The sequence below is a fragment of the Lissotriton vulgaris genome, chromosome 9 (genome assembly GCF_964263255.1).
Source record: "Lissotriton vulgaris chromosome 9, aLisVul1.2, whole genome shotgun sequence".
In the NCBI taxonomy this organism is placed as follows: domain Eukaryota; kingdom Metazoa; phylum Chordata; class Amphibia; order Caudata; family Salamandridae; genus Lissotriton; species Lissotriton vulgaris.
Genome location: NC_141697.1, coordinates 967,606,510 through 967,622,782, shown reverse-complemented (window position 1 = coordinate 967,622,782; position 16,273 = coordinate 967,606,510). Strand labels below are relative to the sequence as shown.

Genomic DNA, 16,273 nt, shown 5'->3' with positions numbered 1-16,273 from the left:
CTCATCCACCAACCTAATTGGTCGCTTGCTTCATCACTGGCTTCCAACAATTGAAGTTTTCTTGTTACGGGATCCCACCCGGGATGAAATACAGGTAATCGGGCAGGCTGCAGACCTTGCCGAAAGTGTAACTACAGGCACCTCCTTCAGCTGGGATCCATGTTACGCTTAATTGCTGTAACAAAAAAACTTCAATTGTTGGTGGATATCGTAAGTTATGAAACCACTTAGCACTTAAGAACACCTTAAAGTGTTTGTGTAAAAGATACCGGCTCAGGACACCTTCATGCCTGAGCTTTACCGGTCCTGAAGAAAGCCAATTCAAATTGGATGATTTGGCTGAAACATGTAGACCACTTCACTTCCTTGGGACGTGCAAGATCATGTCTTCTCTTTTACGTCCAACTTTGATTTTAACCCTGCCCCGGGAACTTTCTAATAAAATTTTCTCTCACCATTTAATTTAGTATCCTGGAGGTAGTTTTAAGGCTCACACTCACTATACTCTCCTACTCACTTAAAAAATCCAGCTCTGCTGTAGTCAGGCATGGAAGCACAACTAGGAGGCACTCGGCCCACTAGGTGGGAACACACTGATGAAGCATGCCACCAACTAGGTTGGTGGGTGAGGGTTATTTTAAAAATGTAATGGGTTTTCTGCAAGGGAGACTACTTCCGTGAGTAATGATAGGTTGGTCTTTTGAGACCATCATTAGCTCGTTCTAAGTGTTTATTCATTAGATTTTGGAGAGGCAGAGGAGCCCCCTTGTTCCCTCCTCTCTCTCATCTTTCTTTAGTATCTTTAATTAAAAGCAACTTTACCGCTTTTTGTCATCATTAATTTTAATGCCTCAGATCGGATTGTGAAGGGGGACATGGTGTGGTCGAAGCAGACCTTTCTCTCTCGTATGGCAGCTGAGAGAGAGAGAGGCCTCTGTTGTATGCAAATGCACGATGAAACAATTTGTTATGGTCAAAACGTTTAAAGGGCTGGATCCATATTTGAAATGGGGGTTGACTAGTTATGATCATAGGCTGTAAGCCTATTTCAGACTGAACCTGTTCTACCAGTTGCTACTCCCCAAGGGTTACTGGACTAAGGCATCTGAGTTACAAGCTTGCACTTGTGATAACATCTCTTTGTCTAACACTTGACATATCGTCATGATTTGACCCAGATTATATACCTTACGAAACAAATATATTTGCCCTTTACTTTTACCATTGAATTTTAGACTGGTAAGACTGGCATTCTTTAACTTACAAGTGTTACAAACACCATGAACATGCTATATGGGTTCCCCAATTCTTTCTGGCTTCTTCCAAGGGTGATTACAGTTATTCTGGACATTTGAGATTGTTTTCTGTTTTTATTTTTCTTAGAGAGTAAAGTCAGGATTAGCTATGCAGTTTTATATTACTCCACATTGATTGCTGTCAGGACGTTTACCTCTTACCTCAATTTCAATGCTTGGACTCTTCAATACTGATTTTAGACTTATTTAATTAGACTGTGGGTGTAGTCGATGTTAGCTCTCTTTTTACTTGATTTTACTGTTCTATATTGTCTGTACTTTTATGATTTTATGAGAAAATTGAATAAGGTTAATACTGACTGACTGAATGAACTTTTGGTAAACAAAAGGAGATGATGAACGGAGAGCTGACAGTTTTCAGACACTGACCCCAGTCACAGATCTAGGTTGAAAACTTTTCAGAAACTCAGCCCCAGTCACAGATCTGGGTTGAATCCATCATCGTTCTTTAGCTCACTTCGCCACCCCAGTTCAGATCCAGCCATATGCAAATCATTCTTGACCCTGTTCCTCATGGGAACAGTCCATCCCAAACTGCCAAGCCCGGTCTTACCAGGACCGGAAACAAGCATTGTAGGATCGGTTTCAGGGTAACACCCCTCATCAGACAGTCTGGCTTGAATCCATTGGCAAAGTGAGAAAGGGACCCACGTCTGGGCATACCCTGACAACTTAGGGCAAATAAAGCAAACACAAGGAGATCATGAGTGGAGTGCTGAAACTTTTAAGACACTCACCCCAGTCACAGATCTGGGTTTAATCCATCATCACTCTTTAGCTCACTTCTCCACCCCAGTTCCGACCCAGCCACAGGCAAATCAGTCTTGACCTTGTTCCTCATGGGAACCTTCCAGGCCGAACTGCCTAGCCAGGTCTTCCCTGGACCAGAAACAAGTATTCCACGACCACTGCCAGCCCTTAAAAAATGAAAAGGAAACTTAATTTTTCTTTTTTAAATGCATCCTGTTTTTGTGAAAACGGGCTGCATATTAAAAAAAAACTGCTTAATGTGAAAAGCAGTCCCAGACATGGCGGTCTGCTGACCCCAGCCACTATCCCTGTGAGTGCCAACCATTCCAATGGGTCACAAATTGCGACCTCCCCCATGCATATTAATGACGCAGGTCCCTGGTGACCCATTGGGAATCGCAAATAGTGTAAAACACACTGGTGTACATAGCTGTTAGCGATTTTCTAATAGCGAATCGCAAAAATTAGCTATTAGGAAATTGCAAATGGATGTCTATGTCCATCTGGCCCTATGCGAGCTGCTACAGCATCAAATGCATTTTATATGGCTGAAAATGTTCTGGTCCTTTTGTAGCGGGGAGACAGACTGCCCAGCACTCCTTCACTGGTGGACCTACTAAGGAAGACTTGTAGAGCCAAACTTTCATAGTGTGCCTATGACTAGAAGCACATGGAACAGTGCCCAGCTCGTGGTTTCTTTGGCTAAGGTGGCCCTGCTCAGATTCATGTGGCTTGGCACTCTGCTGCCAGGCTGGTGGGGAAAATGAAGTTGGCAGGCCTTTTACTATTTTGCTTTCGGTTGAGCGGAAGCAGCTCTGAGTGTTTCCATAGAGTACAAGCTTCCCTTCTATTTAGGAGCAGCATCCTTTTATCTGAAGGTCGCTCAGCATCTTTTCAAGGTTGCTATGGTGACGAGGAGACACGGAGCAGCCACAGGCTGCTGTAAATGCCGCAATTGTTCTAAAGTGCTGTCTCTCGACAATAGCAGGATTTATTTTTAAACTTTCGAGGGGAAAGATGTTTTCCCCTTCATTGACATACTCACTGCCTCTTGCCTGAGGCTGAGCGGGGCATACACCTTGTATCTATCTGAGTGTGCCAGTAGTGTTGGCATTTAAAAGTTTAACAAGTCTTCTATGTTATGTTGATGGGATATGTATATCCACACTATGCCTTTGGTTTCGCATCGCAGGGCTTTCGGTGGTCTGGGGGTGATTTGGGCTTCCACCACACACTGACTTGGGAAGATAAACTACAGTGGTGGAATGGAATGTTTCAATGTAAGGTGAATATGTCAAGTTCACTGAATCTGGGGGTGGGGGGCGCATGTTGTTTGTATAGTCCTTTTTCTAGGTTATATTTGTATCTAACAGGCAAAGGAATGAGCCCATTTTCTTTTCTTTTTTTTTAATTTCAAATACTTTTATTGAGGTATTTACAAGGTAAAGTATACAGGGGTGAATGAGCCCATTTTCTATCTGCAAATTCCCAGCGATTGCCCAGGGTGTTAGAATGCACCTAAAAATATTCCATTGACACCTGGGGGCTTTAAATCTATGACTTAAAAGAAGAGATGGCAACACATCATAGCCATTTTCCCACATAAATATTCAAAACAAACCCTGAGAGAGTGAGAGAATTCATTGGGACATCACATCCCACAGGATTCCAAGTTTGAGGCAACACATAGACCCTGAAGGTACAGCTCAAGATGAGCATGGGCCAATGAGGTTGGCAACATTTTCCCATATCAATCAAATAATGTATGAAGGGCCTTGCAGGTGCTAGTATCAGGGTTTCTCACACAGGCACACAAGCATATGCACTCTTTCTCTTGCTGTATTATATGCAGTCAGTCAGTCAGTAGCCCAAGCCATTCCCTTGACTGAACTCTAATGCCTAGCACATACTGCTCCTTAATGCCTGCCACATCCTGCACTCTAATGCCTGTCACATAGCACACTCTAGTGCCGGATATGTACAAAAGTGGTTTACATCCTGTAAATTGTGACATTGGGTTCAGTAATGCAGCTAAAGTCTCAAAGGGAAAATGCCTATGGCACCATTTGATTTCATGGGATTAATGGAACAGCAATTACAGCTGCTTGGCAGCCTCTCTAGCTCGGCAGGTGTAATAGATACATAGAGAAAACACCTTTAGAAATGGAACACATTCCAGACACCTGTGGTTTCAGCAGAGAAGCCACATATTTATCAAGTTATGAGGCTGCATTGCTGTAGCTAGTGGGATTCCCCAGAGGGGGTCTTTTGTGAACTAGATGAAAGTGTGAACAGAATTTGAAGTGCTGCAGTCAGAGGACACCAGTTGTCAGTGCTTCAGTGCTTTAATTCTTCATTGTTTACTGTAACAAAAAGGCTGACCCTCACACATCCAGATGCATTTTGCTTTATGTTCCCTATTCACAAAATCACCTGTAAAAGAACCTCACTTTTCTACCAATCAGAAAGAAAAATTGAAAAGTATATCGCGTATTATTCTCTCTACATGAATGCCTCATATTGTTACTTTACATATTAGTCAATGTAAGCCTCTGTAATCCATATTCTCCACAGACTTTCCTAAGGTAAGGATAAAAAGGACATTTATGAATGCATTTCTCCATATTTAGGGGCAGATTTACAAGTCCTTAACGCCACTGCAGCAACACTTTTTTTGATGATCCGGAAGCGTTGATCTATACCCCATATTTACATGGTGGCATTAAGCCACCTAATGTGGCTTAACCCCTTGCATGCTGATGACGACCGGGAGCTGTCATGGCACACAGTGGTCGTGTGCTGATGACGGCTCCTGGCCATCCTGACCGCACCCGCGATCGGAATGTGCCGCACATGTGCAGAATCGTGGTAGCATGCAAGGGGTTAATGCCACCTAGCAAATATGCCCTTTACTGCAGCAATCCACTGAGGCAAAGAGGTGGGCAATGGGTGTTGCAGTGGGCATTCCGCAGCAACACACATTGCTTTTTGACGCAGCCCTATATTTACAAGGACAGGGAAGGGCCAAAAACTAAGACCAGGTAAAATCTTGTCTTAGTATGGTGATCTGCAGCACACATAGAAACAGCAAATCCCCTTTACAGATTGTTTATGTGAATGAATGAATGAATGAATTTGTATTTGTATAGCGTATGGCTACCCTGAGGCCTCCCAGCGCGGTGGACCGAACAGGCAGAGGGGTTAAAGCGATACCTTGAAGAGATGGGTTTTGAAGAGTTTGCGGAATGCCAGCAGATTAGTTTCCTTCTGCAGATTGGAAGGGAGGGTGTTCCAGAGATTAGTGGCGTTAAAGGAGAAGGAGCGCCCGCCCCATCTAGTTCTTCGCATTTTCTTTGGGGTGACCAGATAGGAGAGGCTTGAACGAAGGTTTCTGGAAGGATGATAGGGGTTGACGAGGGAATGAGTAATGACAAGACCGTTCTTCCAAATGGCTCTGTGAGCCAAGCACATGGCCTTGAACTGTATCCTGACCGTGATTGGGAGCCAGTGAAGGCTCCTTAGGTATGGTTTCACAGAATGCCTCCGGGGACTCTGGAGAAGTAGGCGGGCCGCGCAATTCTGAATCATCTGAAGTTTGTGAATGGTGAATTGGGGAGCTCCCATGTACAGGGCTTTCCCATAGTCAAGGTGAGAAAGACCAAAGTACCATAATCCTTCTTGCCTGGAAGGGGGGAGGGGGAGGATCTTACGCAGCATCCTCATCAGGCCATAGCTGGTGTCTGAGTGCTTGGTGGCCTGGTGGTTAAAGCTGAGGGAGCTGTCAAGCCACATGCCAAGACTGTTGATCTGTGCTTTTAGATCTGGGGCAGGACCGAGGCAAACCGGCAAGAGGAAAGCAGGGTTGAAGGAAGGTGAGTTGCTAAGGAGCATAAGCTCGGTTTTGTCCCCATTGAGCTTAAGGCATGAGAGTTCAATCCACTCGGCCACCTCCTCTAGGCAAGGACCTAGGGTGCAAGATGACCTCTCAGGGTGGTTTAATGCCTCTATGAACTGTGTGTCATCTGCATAGGTGATGATCTTTATGCCAAATAGATGGACAATCTCCGCCAGGAGACCCATATAGATATTAAATAGTGTGGGGCTCAGGGAGGAGCCCTGAGGAACCCCACAGCTAAGAGGCAACCTTTTAGACACAACATCTCCTTCGAGGACTTGGAAAACATTGTCACTTAGGAAGGACTTGAGCCAGATTAGTGCCGTGCCTGTCACTTCCAGGTTCTTTAGTTGGCTGGACAAGTTGTTATGATTAACAGTGTCGAATGCAGCACAGAGGTCTAGGAGGATGATTGCCGCAGTGCCTCCCTGGTCCAGTATCCTCCTCCGTTACTGCTAGAAGGGCCGTCTCAGTCCCAAGCTGAGGGCAAAAGCCTGTTTGAGAGTAATGGAGCAAGTTATTGGAATCCAAATATTCTACTAGTGTGGTGTTTATATGTTTCTCAATTAGCTTACGCAGCCCTGGAAGAAGGGAAATCGGGTGATAGTGGTCAGATTAGATTGGCCTGGGTTGGGTTTCTTTAAAAGGGCCCTGACCAGCGCACATTTCCAGGCCATAACGGCGGTGATGGATGAGTTCAAAATATCAAGAATTACAGGGTGGATGAAGTTAGTGACTACGGTGAGGGCTGAGGGGGGGCAGGATTGGAAGGAGAGCCTGCGGTTACCCTGGAGATGGTTAGATCCAATAAGTCAGCATCCAATAGAGGAAATTGCTCTAGTGAGCACTGGGGTTCAGAATGAGGTCCTCCCATTATGGTGGCAGAGGACTCAATCTGACTGGTAGGGAAGAACCTATAGATCTTTTGAATTTTTTGGTGGAAAAAGTCTGCTAAATTGTTACAACGAGTTAGTACCCCCTCTGTTATCGGAGGTTTCTAAGGCAGTGTAGATCGCAATTTGGCAATAGGGAAGAACTATTTGGGTGAGTTTGGGAGAGTTTGCGGCTATATAAATATTCTCTTCATAAAATGCGATTTGGGCAGTTTTAATTTCTGATTTATATAACCTAATTGCCTCTCTATAGTCTTCTTTCCTAACCTCTGAAAAGTTCTGTCTCCACCTTCTTTCTCGTCTTGTGCATGATTGCTTTAATTCCCTCAATTTAGGAGAGAACCACAGGGCTGTTTTTGTCTGCTTTTCTTGTGAGTGGGTCTCTTGGGGAGGACTGAGTTAAGAGAGCTTTGAATCAATAGGTTAAAATTATCATTAGCCAGATTGGGGTTGGGATCGCTAGTTGGTCTTGTGGCTTCAAGAACTGATATCCAGTGGTCGGTAGAGAGCTTAGACCACTTTCTTTCCAATACCGGCATTGCTCTGTGGGACGAAAATAGGCCAGGAAGTCTCCCAGGTTTAGGGAATCAAGAAGTGGTCCGTCCAAGGGAGTGGGGTAGGGGTGCCTACGACAGATTATGCAGGTTGCTAAACACATGGTCAAGAAGGTGACCTTTGGCATGCTTGGAGGCAAATCCTTTCTGCATGATCTGGAGTGCTAGGAGATTCATTGATATATCCCCAAGCACGGTAGAGTTAGCTGGGGCTAAGGCTAGATTGGCAACAGTTGTGGAAAGATCTGTGAGAAATTGCCTTATGGCTCCAGGGGGGGCGATAGAGCAATAGACCGGAAAAGGTACTGTTGATGAAAACTCAATAAAGAAGGCCATGTTCTCGCAGTCCGGTAGCGTGTCCATGGTAATCCAACAATTTAAAGTGTCTTTAAAAATAATAGCTGCCCACCACCTCTGCCAATCTTGCGATCCACCCTGAGTATTAAATAACCTGGAGGAAGGGTTTGAACAATAACGGGATCGGCTTCAGCCTGAAGCCATGTCTCAGTTAGGAAAAGAGCATCAGTTTGTAACTCTTCAAATATAAGCGCTAATTCAACTGAATATTTGGGGAGCGATTGGCAATTTAGAAGAAACATCCTTAGGGGAGATGGAGTAATGGCCGAAGTTATGTTGTTGTTATTAGGCTGGAGCACAGAATTACAGTAGGGGCAGTGAGAGGGACAGGTTGCTTTTAATGTCCCTTCTAAGGTCATGCAGAGTTTGAGAGCTATAGGCTATTTTATTTTCTGGGAAACTGACAGAGGTTGTAACCCCTGGGCCCAGCCGTGCTCGGACGGGCGCAGACGGGCTAGTCTTTGGCGCACCTTTGGCGCGCCAGCGGCGTGCCTGCTAGATGCGCCCGCTGCTTACGGGCAAGGCATGCTGTATAAGTACTGCCAGGCACTAGAGCGCTGACCCCCTGTCTCTGCCCCCAACCAACCGGAAGGGAGTAGGGAGGCCGTCTGCACCCTCCACAACAAACAGGAAAACCTGCGGTGGACCGGGGTGCTGGAGGGAGCGCTATAACAAGCACTGTAAGGAAGAAGGTTCAGGTAAGTGCAATGCTTAACAGTGCAAAATCGCAAGGTTTATAACGGATAAGAACAAGTAAAAGCGAGTCACACACAATGTTTAAAAAGCTACAAAGTATGTTCAACAGGTTCTCTACAGCGTGTGTCACATTGCCTGCTCGCGCCCGCTGCGTGACGGGCAAGGCATGCTGTTTAAGTAGTGCCAGGCACAAGAGCGCTGACCCCCTGTCTCCGCCCCAACCAACCAACCGGAAGGGAGTAGGGAGACCACCTGCACCCTCCACAACAAACAGGAAAACCTGCGGTAGACCGGGGTGCTGGAGGGAGCGCTATAACAAGCGCAGTCAGGAAGAAGGTTCAGGTAAGTGCAACGCTTGACAGTGCAAAATCGCAAGGTTTAAAACAGACAAGAACAAGTAAAAGCGAGTTACACACAATGTTTAAAGAGCTACAAAGTATGACCAAAACGTTCGCTACAGCGTGTTTCACATTGCCTGCGCGCGTCCTCTGCGCGACGGGCAAGGCATGCTGTGTAAGTAGTGCGAGGCACTAGAGCGCTGACCCCCTGTCTCCACCCCCCACCAGCAACCGGAAGGGAGTAGGAAGACTGCCTGCACCCTCCACAACAAACAGGAAAACCTGCGGGGGACCGGGGTGCTGGCGGGAGCGCTATAATAGGCGCTATCAGGAAAAAGGTTCAGGTACGTGCAAAGCTTGACAGTGCAAAATCGCAAGGTTTATAATGGATAAAAACAAGTAAAAGCGAGTTACACACAATGTTTAAAGAGCTAAAAAGTATGCCCAACAGGTTCGCTACAGCGTGTGTCAAATTGCCTGCGCATCCACTGCGCGACGGGCAAGGCATGCTGTTTAAGTAGTGCCTGGCACTAGAGCGCTGACCCCCTGTCTCCGCCCCAACCAACCAACCGGAAGGGAGTAGGGAGACTGCCTGCACCCTCCACAACAAACAGGAAAACCTGCAGTGGAACTGGGTGCTGGCGGGAGCACTATAACAAGCGCTGTCAGGAAGAAGGTTCAGGTAAGTGCAAGGTTTGAGAGTGCAAAATCGCAAGGTTTAAAACTGATAAGAACAAGTAAAAGCGAGTTACACACAATGTTTAAAGAGCTACAAAGTATGCCCAACAGGTTTGCTACAGCGTGTGTCACATTGCATGTGCGCGTCCCTTCCTGCATATGAACAATCACCCCTGCAGCGCAGGTACCCTTGCGACATGGCGCGAGGGCGACTGCCCTGGTGCTAGGCAGCTTTTTTAGCACCTACGCTAGAAAAAATGCAGGGGTGCGCCACATTTTTGAAAATATGGTGCACCCCTCTGCTAAAAAATGTTGTAGCATGGTGTTACCAATTTTGGAGTATACCGTGCTCCGGCCGTGCATCTTAGTGATATCTAGCCATGGTTATTTATTGGTCGAGAAAAGCATGAAGGTGCTGCTAGTATACTGCCACTTTAATTAAAATATAAAGGTACACTCACACTTTATTTCCAGCTGGCTATAAGTAAGCAGCTAAATAAAACAAGCATTGGCAATTCCAATATGTCTGACATGAAAGTTATGTTATGTTATGTTATGTTATGTTATAACGCTCTTGTATAGCGCACGGCTACTCGAAAAGAGTGTCCCGGCGCTTTCCACCTGGCCTTTTGGGTACTGATGGATGTAGACACTCAACAAATCATCATACTTACACTCTGTCACTCATCTTTGCGCTCATGCATCCATTTATCAACTCACTGATTCATCCTTCCAATAACTCGCTGATAAAATCGCAATAACACACACATATCAATAACAAAATATGAAAGATAAACTAAAAGAATACAAATAGAAAAAAACGTGTTGCATTCTAAATACAGCGGCCAAATATTTGCAATAGCAAAACTGAACATCGCAGTGGGTGCCAATCTTGCAAAGCTATTTTAAGTAATCTATTGTTGTTTTACAGTTAAAGCATGGCAATCACATAGCATCAAAAGTTTGGCCTTCTTAGAATAGTAAAACAATGGTAAACTATGGACAATAGCATTATATAAGGATCTCCTGGTTTCGCGGAAGTGGCCAGGTGGAATGTGGTGCACTATAGATGGAATGAGCAGCATGTAAGCAACCCATTATCACTGCCTGATGAACTGTAGCATCTTCTTAAGAAACACTAACATACAAAGAAAACAATCAAAGAAATAAAAAGGGAACTATAAAAGGAGAAAATTCAAAGTGAATGGACTAGTCAGTCAGGCCTGATACTGAAGAGCACTCATTTTTAAGTGGATTTTCATATGTGATCAGAAAATGCCATCATTCACAGGGCAAAAGATCCAATGACTGATGCAGTTTGACCCACCGCCTATTCAGTTCACTGTCATGGATGGAAGCAGAGTGTAATTGACACTCAGACAGACCAGTGGCAAAACAGAGTGGACCCAAAGGCCCGCTATGTATCTATATGGATATATATTTATATGTATGAATATATAACACAAAAGAAATCCTTCACAGAAAACCGGCCACATTCACCAAACGGGGAGAGTTCAGGACAGCGGGTGTGAACCTCGCTCCAAATCCAACAAAGGGCATTTTTCGTGAAATACCAATATCAGCAACCTAAACACAGCATGTCAGTTTCAAAAGATTTTTAATGGCAATGCTATCAACTTAGGTGGGTATTCATCACGGCCTCATGACATGTATGAATGTATGTATTATTTAATTATTTTTTATTACAAGATCCACATCTAAGAAGAGATTCTATCAAAATCCGGTCAATGTTTGCCTCTCAGGAGAAAAATAAAGAATTACATTATCAGCAAATAACTTCAATTTAGGCATTCCGGGGATCGGTGCTTGTATATTCCTACTGCCCCTTATTTTAATTGCTAACGGTTCTATAAAAAAAGTAAATATTAAAGGTGAGAAGGGGCAACCTTGCATAGTATCCCTATTAATACCCACAGAGTCTATTAGATTGCCATTTATTACTAACTGGGCCTGAGATCCCCTATAAATGTTTTGTAACACAGAAGTAACTTGGACCGGAAAATAACATTTTTCAAGTCCAAAAAATAAAGTAGCCCAATTAACTAAAACAAAATCTTTTTCAGCGTCAACCATCATGATAGAGGCTGGTGTCCTATTAACGTTAAAATAATCCAATGCTTGTATCAGGTATCCAGCATTGAATGACATTGCCCGCCCAGCGACAAAATCCGTTTGATCCATGTGGATTACTTCTTGGGCCAAAGGGGTGATACGCTGTGCCTAGATCTTCATCAAAATGTTGTTATCTGCATTTAAAAGACTAATCGGTCTATATGAATTCACGTTGTTAGGTGGTTGACCCTTTTTCGTAAAACTTACTATGATCGTCCTCCTAAACTCCAATGGAACTGGACCACCTGTCTTAACATAATTAAAAAGTTTCGTAAGGAATGGAGTTAACTCTTTCACAAAAATGTTATGAAATTTGATGGGTAGTCCATCCTCCCCACAAGCTTTTGCCCTGCCATGGAAGATTTTATACCTTCCGAAATTTCTGATATTGTAATTTCGTTTTGTTCTTGTGATGCCGAATATGTATCTAATCTGGGAAGCTCTACTCCTGCAAAGTATTCCTGAATCGCTTCGGAACCTATGGTATATTTTGTAGTATAAAGCTGATAATAATGTTTCAAAAAGACCCAATCAATCTCTGTTATATCTGATACTAATTTATTTGTTTTGGGATCAATTAACTCTAATACACAGGCCGATTCCTGACGTGCTTTTGTTGCCCAGGCTAACATTTTCCCCACCATTTGGCTTTCTTCATAGATCTTTTGCATATAAGTTTGAGAGCTATTGATTTCCTCTAGGATAAAACAATCTCTCAAGGATTTCTTGGCTTCCTCCCACTGGCCCCGTGTTCGAGGGTTACGAAGCCTCGAAAAATTGTGAAGAGTTAACTGAAGTTCTGCAATTTTTTCAAGACACTTTTTCCTCTTTCCTGCAGATGCAGCTATCATTTGGCCCTGAGCTGCTGCTTTAAAACTTCCCCAAACAGAAAAAATGTCAGCTGACCCTTCGTTCGCATTAAAATAATCCAGAATCCAGACCCTGAAATTCTCCAGCCATTGAAGGTCCTGGAGGAGAAGGCGGTCCATCTGCCAGCTGGACCTTCCCCCCCCCCCATTCCCCAATTCCAAATCAATTTAAACAAATGAGTGATCGGAGAAAGCATTAGAACCAATTTATGCAGCAACAAGGACCAATGATCGAGTAATCCAAAACAAATCAATTCGTGAGGCGGAGTGAAACTGACAAGAGTAACAGGTATATTCCAGAGCTACCTGATTGACCCTACACCAAGCATCAATCAAGTATAAGTCAAGAGTCAAACCATCAAAAACCTCCTTAGTCTGAGGTTTTAACAGTTTTTTGTTTTTGTTCGAGGTATCGGTTTTTAGGTTTTGTATATAATTAAAGTCACCACCTAGAACAATTTGATCAAGCTCACCTATACGTAAATTATGAATTATGGATAAAGCTGATGAATCATCAGTAATAGGCCTATAATAATCAAAAAAAATTAGAAAATTACCATCAATTTTAACTTTTATCCAGATATCTACCTTGGGGGTCTTGTTTTTCTTGTATAAATTCCCAATCAGTATCTCTAGAAAAATACATTTTCCAGTTAAAATTGCCTTAAGAATCTCCTGCGCCTCTTCGATAACTGTAAACAAATTAAACTTGCCCCGCACAAGGACTTTAAGTTTGGATTGTTACACAATGGAAGCCTGCGCCCCTTGTGCTTTAAAGAGATACAATAACTTTACAAAGTCTTTACATCTTCTTGCAGACGTTGCAGATATGAATAAAAATTCTACATTTCGCTCCATTCTAAATCTCAAACTGTCTCATCTGGATTGCCTTCGACAAAATTCTTTCCTTTATACGGTAGTCTGCAAAATTAACAAGTATAGAGCAGGGAAACTTCAGATTGGGGGGAAGATGAGCTGGAACCCGATGAGCCCTTGTAACAGTTGGATCGCCAGAAAACTCAGGAATCAAAGCCTTCCTTATAAAGGACTCGACCCAAATGAGGGTATCTGCTCCTTCAAGTCGCACCGGAACACCCACTATATGTAGATTTGACCGACGTGAGAAATTTTCAAGTTCTTCAATTTTATTTTCCATATTTATTTTCTCACTGGAGGCTTTATCTATCTGTTGCAAAATGCCATTCATTTGGTCCTCGACCAAGGAAATTCTTGCCTCAGCCTCCTGAATACGAATTGAAAGACTGGCAACTGCATCCTCTATCTTTCCTATTCGCTGATGTATGACTGCAATTTCGGATTGTTGTGATTTCTTCATGTCGCGAATTTCTTCAAGAATCATATTCAGCATGTTTTTGATATCCATCTGATATAAAATGGCTTTCTCGTCTTTGAGCGCAGAATCGAATTGTTTAGCTCCTTGCTGTGGCTCATTATTGTCTTCAATCAACCAAAAATCTAATTATTTAGTCTTCCTTAGGACCGAAGGTACTTGTTGGCCTTGTTGATCTTGCTGGCTTTGCTGAACTTGTAGACCTTGCTGAGCTGGCATGGTACCATTAGATTGAATTGAAATATCATTTTCACAGACAGAGAGCAGAGAGGGTGGAGACCGGGGAAGCGGAGTCGCAATAGCCATCACCACAGTTAAAGCAGTATTATTAAGCTGGTCCACATCCAGATCTGATAAAACCATCAGCTGTTCCTCTACTGATGCCGGTGCACCCTGAACCCTAAAAAAGAGGAGGATACTGGACCTGGAACTAATACTAGCTCAGGTTCTGGCTGTGCTTCTGGTAATGCTACTGGCGTTATCACATCTCCTATTATGGCTAACGTGTTATATGCTGAAGGGACTTGGCTAAGCTTTTCTGTCTGTGACGAAGTGGTAGGAAGTATCGCCTTTTTTTTTTTTTTTTTTTTTAACGAAAAGAGGGAAATCTCTAGCATTCTTCTGCTAGTGATTTTTCTGAGCTAGAACATTTCTGGGAGAAAAATAGGTTGTTATCCCTTAGCTTAGGTCCTGAAAATCTCAGTTAACTTTAACTCCTTTAGTAATATATCATCGGTTTCTGAACTTTGAGAGCTGATGGAGGACTCCCCATGATGCGTTTTACTTCCTACTTTTGTTAGAGTCTGATTCAGCTTAGCTTCGGCTAAACGCGTTTTTGCTGCAATTGCTGCATCCACTTTTGCCGCAGTTGCGGCAAGCTTCAACTGTTTCCTCATTATATGACTATTAATTAAACGCACCAGTCTCTGAATCGCAAGTAAAAACCAGCCCAAATCTCTAATGAAGTCTTGCGTTTCAAACAATATCAGACTCACCAGTAATGCCACCCTCCTGTCACTTTCCTGCCTTAATCCACACTCAAATAACTTTGGCCTTCAATGCTTCTAGGATTCACTGCCCAGCCTGCTTGTAGGAACCACGCCGCTGCACTTCTCTGCACTTGGCCACCTCTCTGCGTGCGAAGCACAGAGCCTCCACTCAGCAGCTGCTGTCAAGCAGAAAAGATGAAAAAAGGAGCAGGCAGAGCCTCCACACTCGGTGCAGCCCTAAGCACTTAGCGGTCAGCTGTGAGAGATATTGAGATTGAAGCCAACAAAAGTCAATATCCAGCGCCATGCACTCAAACTCTGCACCTTCATCTGCGTTCTCCATTGCCGAAAACCGCGATTACTGCTCCATAAAAAAACGTGCAGCAACCGGGAAGCGGCCAGGATAGCAGCCGTTCTGCGGAGGCGGTGCTGAATCTAGGGTGCACAATCAAAGTTTTCAGCCCCAGCTGCTCGGCGTCCGCTCGCACCACACCATACCAGCAAAGCTGCCATCAGCAAAGGGGGAGGAGCATCACACGGAACTATGCCCTAGCAGGATGCGCCATCTCCAAAACTTTAATTGGCGGATATAAAATTATTCCAACTAAAGCAGATATCATAATTTAAATTCTGGACATTAATTTTTGCCCCAAAATCTCCAATTACAGGCTCGTAAAACAGATCCTGTACAGTATCTATGGTATTTTAGTGAGTTAGCTAAATTAAACTATGAGGCCACCAGTTGTAAAATACAGAAACTTTTGGAAAGCTGGGCAAGTCTACCCTTAACTTTGACAGGGTGAGTGGTGCTTATGAAAATGTCTATATTACCTCTAATAATTTTTATATTTTTCAACATTATTATCAAGGTTAATGGTACTTATTTTAAGCGATTCGACTTAATGATTAGATCTATTATTTGGAACAAAAAGACTTCTAGAGTCAAACTCTCGGTTTTACAATTAGACATAGAACCAGGTGGTTTAGCCTTATCACATATGCATACATATTATGATGCAGCGTTGTTAGATTTTGTTGCTTGCATATTATCCAATACAAAAGGAAGAGATAATTTTTTTTATTAATAAAATGATTGTAGAAGCAGGTTTTCAAATCCCCACTTTTCTCAAAAGCTCAAAACTCCCCCAAAAACTAGATCGAAAACGCTTATTGATTTGATAGGAAGATTGGATCCATTTTTTAAACAAAGCGGGTTTTCGGGTCTATATACCTTAAAGCTAAATGAATGTAGAGATGTGGGTCTCTATATACTTCTTCCAATATCAGAATCTGGCAAGATTCTGGCTTGGGTACAGTTAATCAGTTTTTTATCCAGGATAGGATTATAACATGGGAAGAAGTGCAGACAAGTAGCCATGATCGTACTATGCCTTTATTTTTCAAATATCTTCAAATTGTTCATTTCTTAAATAAATATAAGTTAATATTGAGTT

The 16,273-nt window shown here is 43.3% G+C and overlaps 1 protein-coding gene across 1 annotated transcript in view; it reads right to left on the bottom strand.

Annotated features, from left to right (window-relative positions):
* Positions 1-16,273, bottom strand: part of DOCK3 (dedicator of cytokinesis 3) — a 1,414,611-nt gene that overhangs the window by 887,943 nt on the left and 510,395 nt on the right. The window lies entirely within an intron of this gene.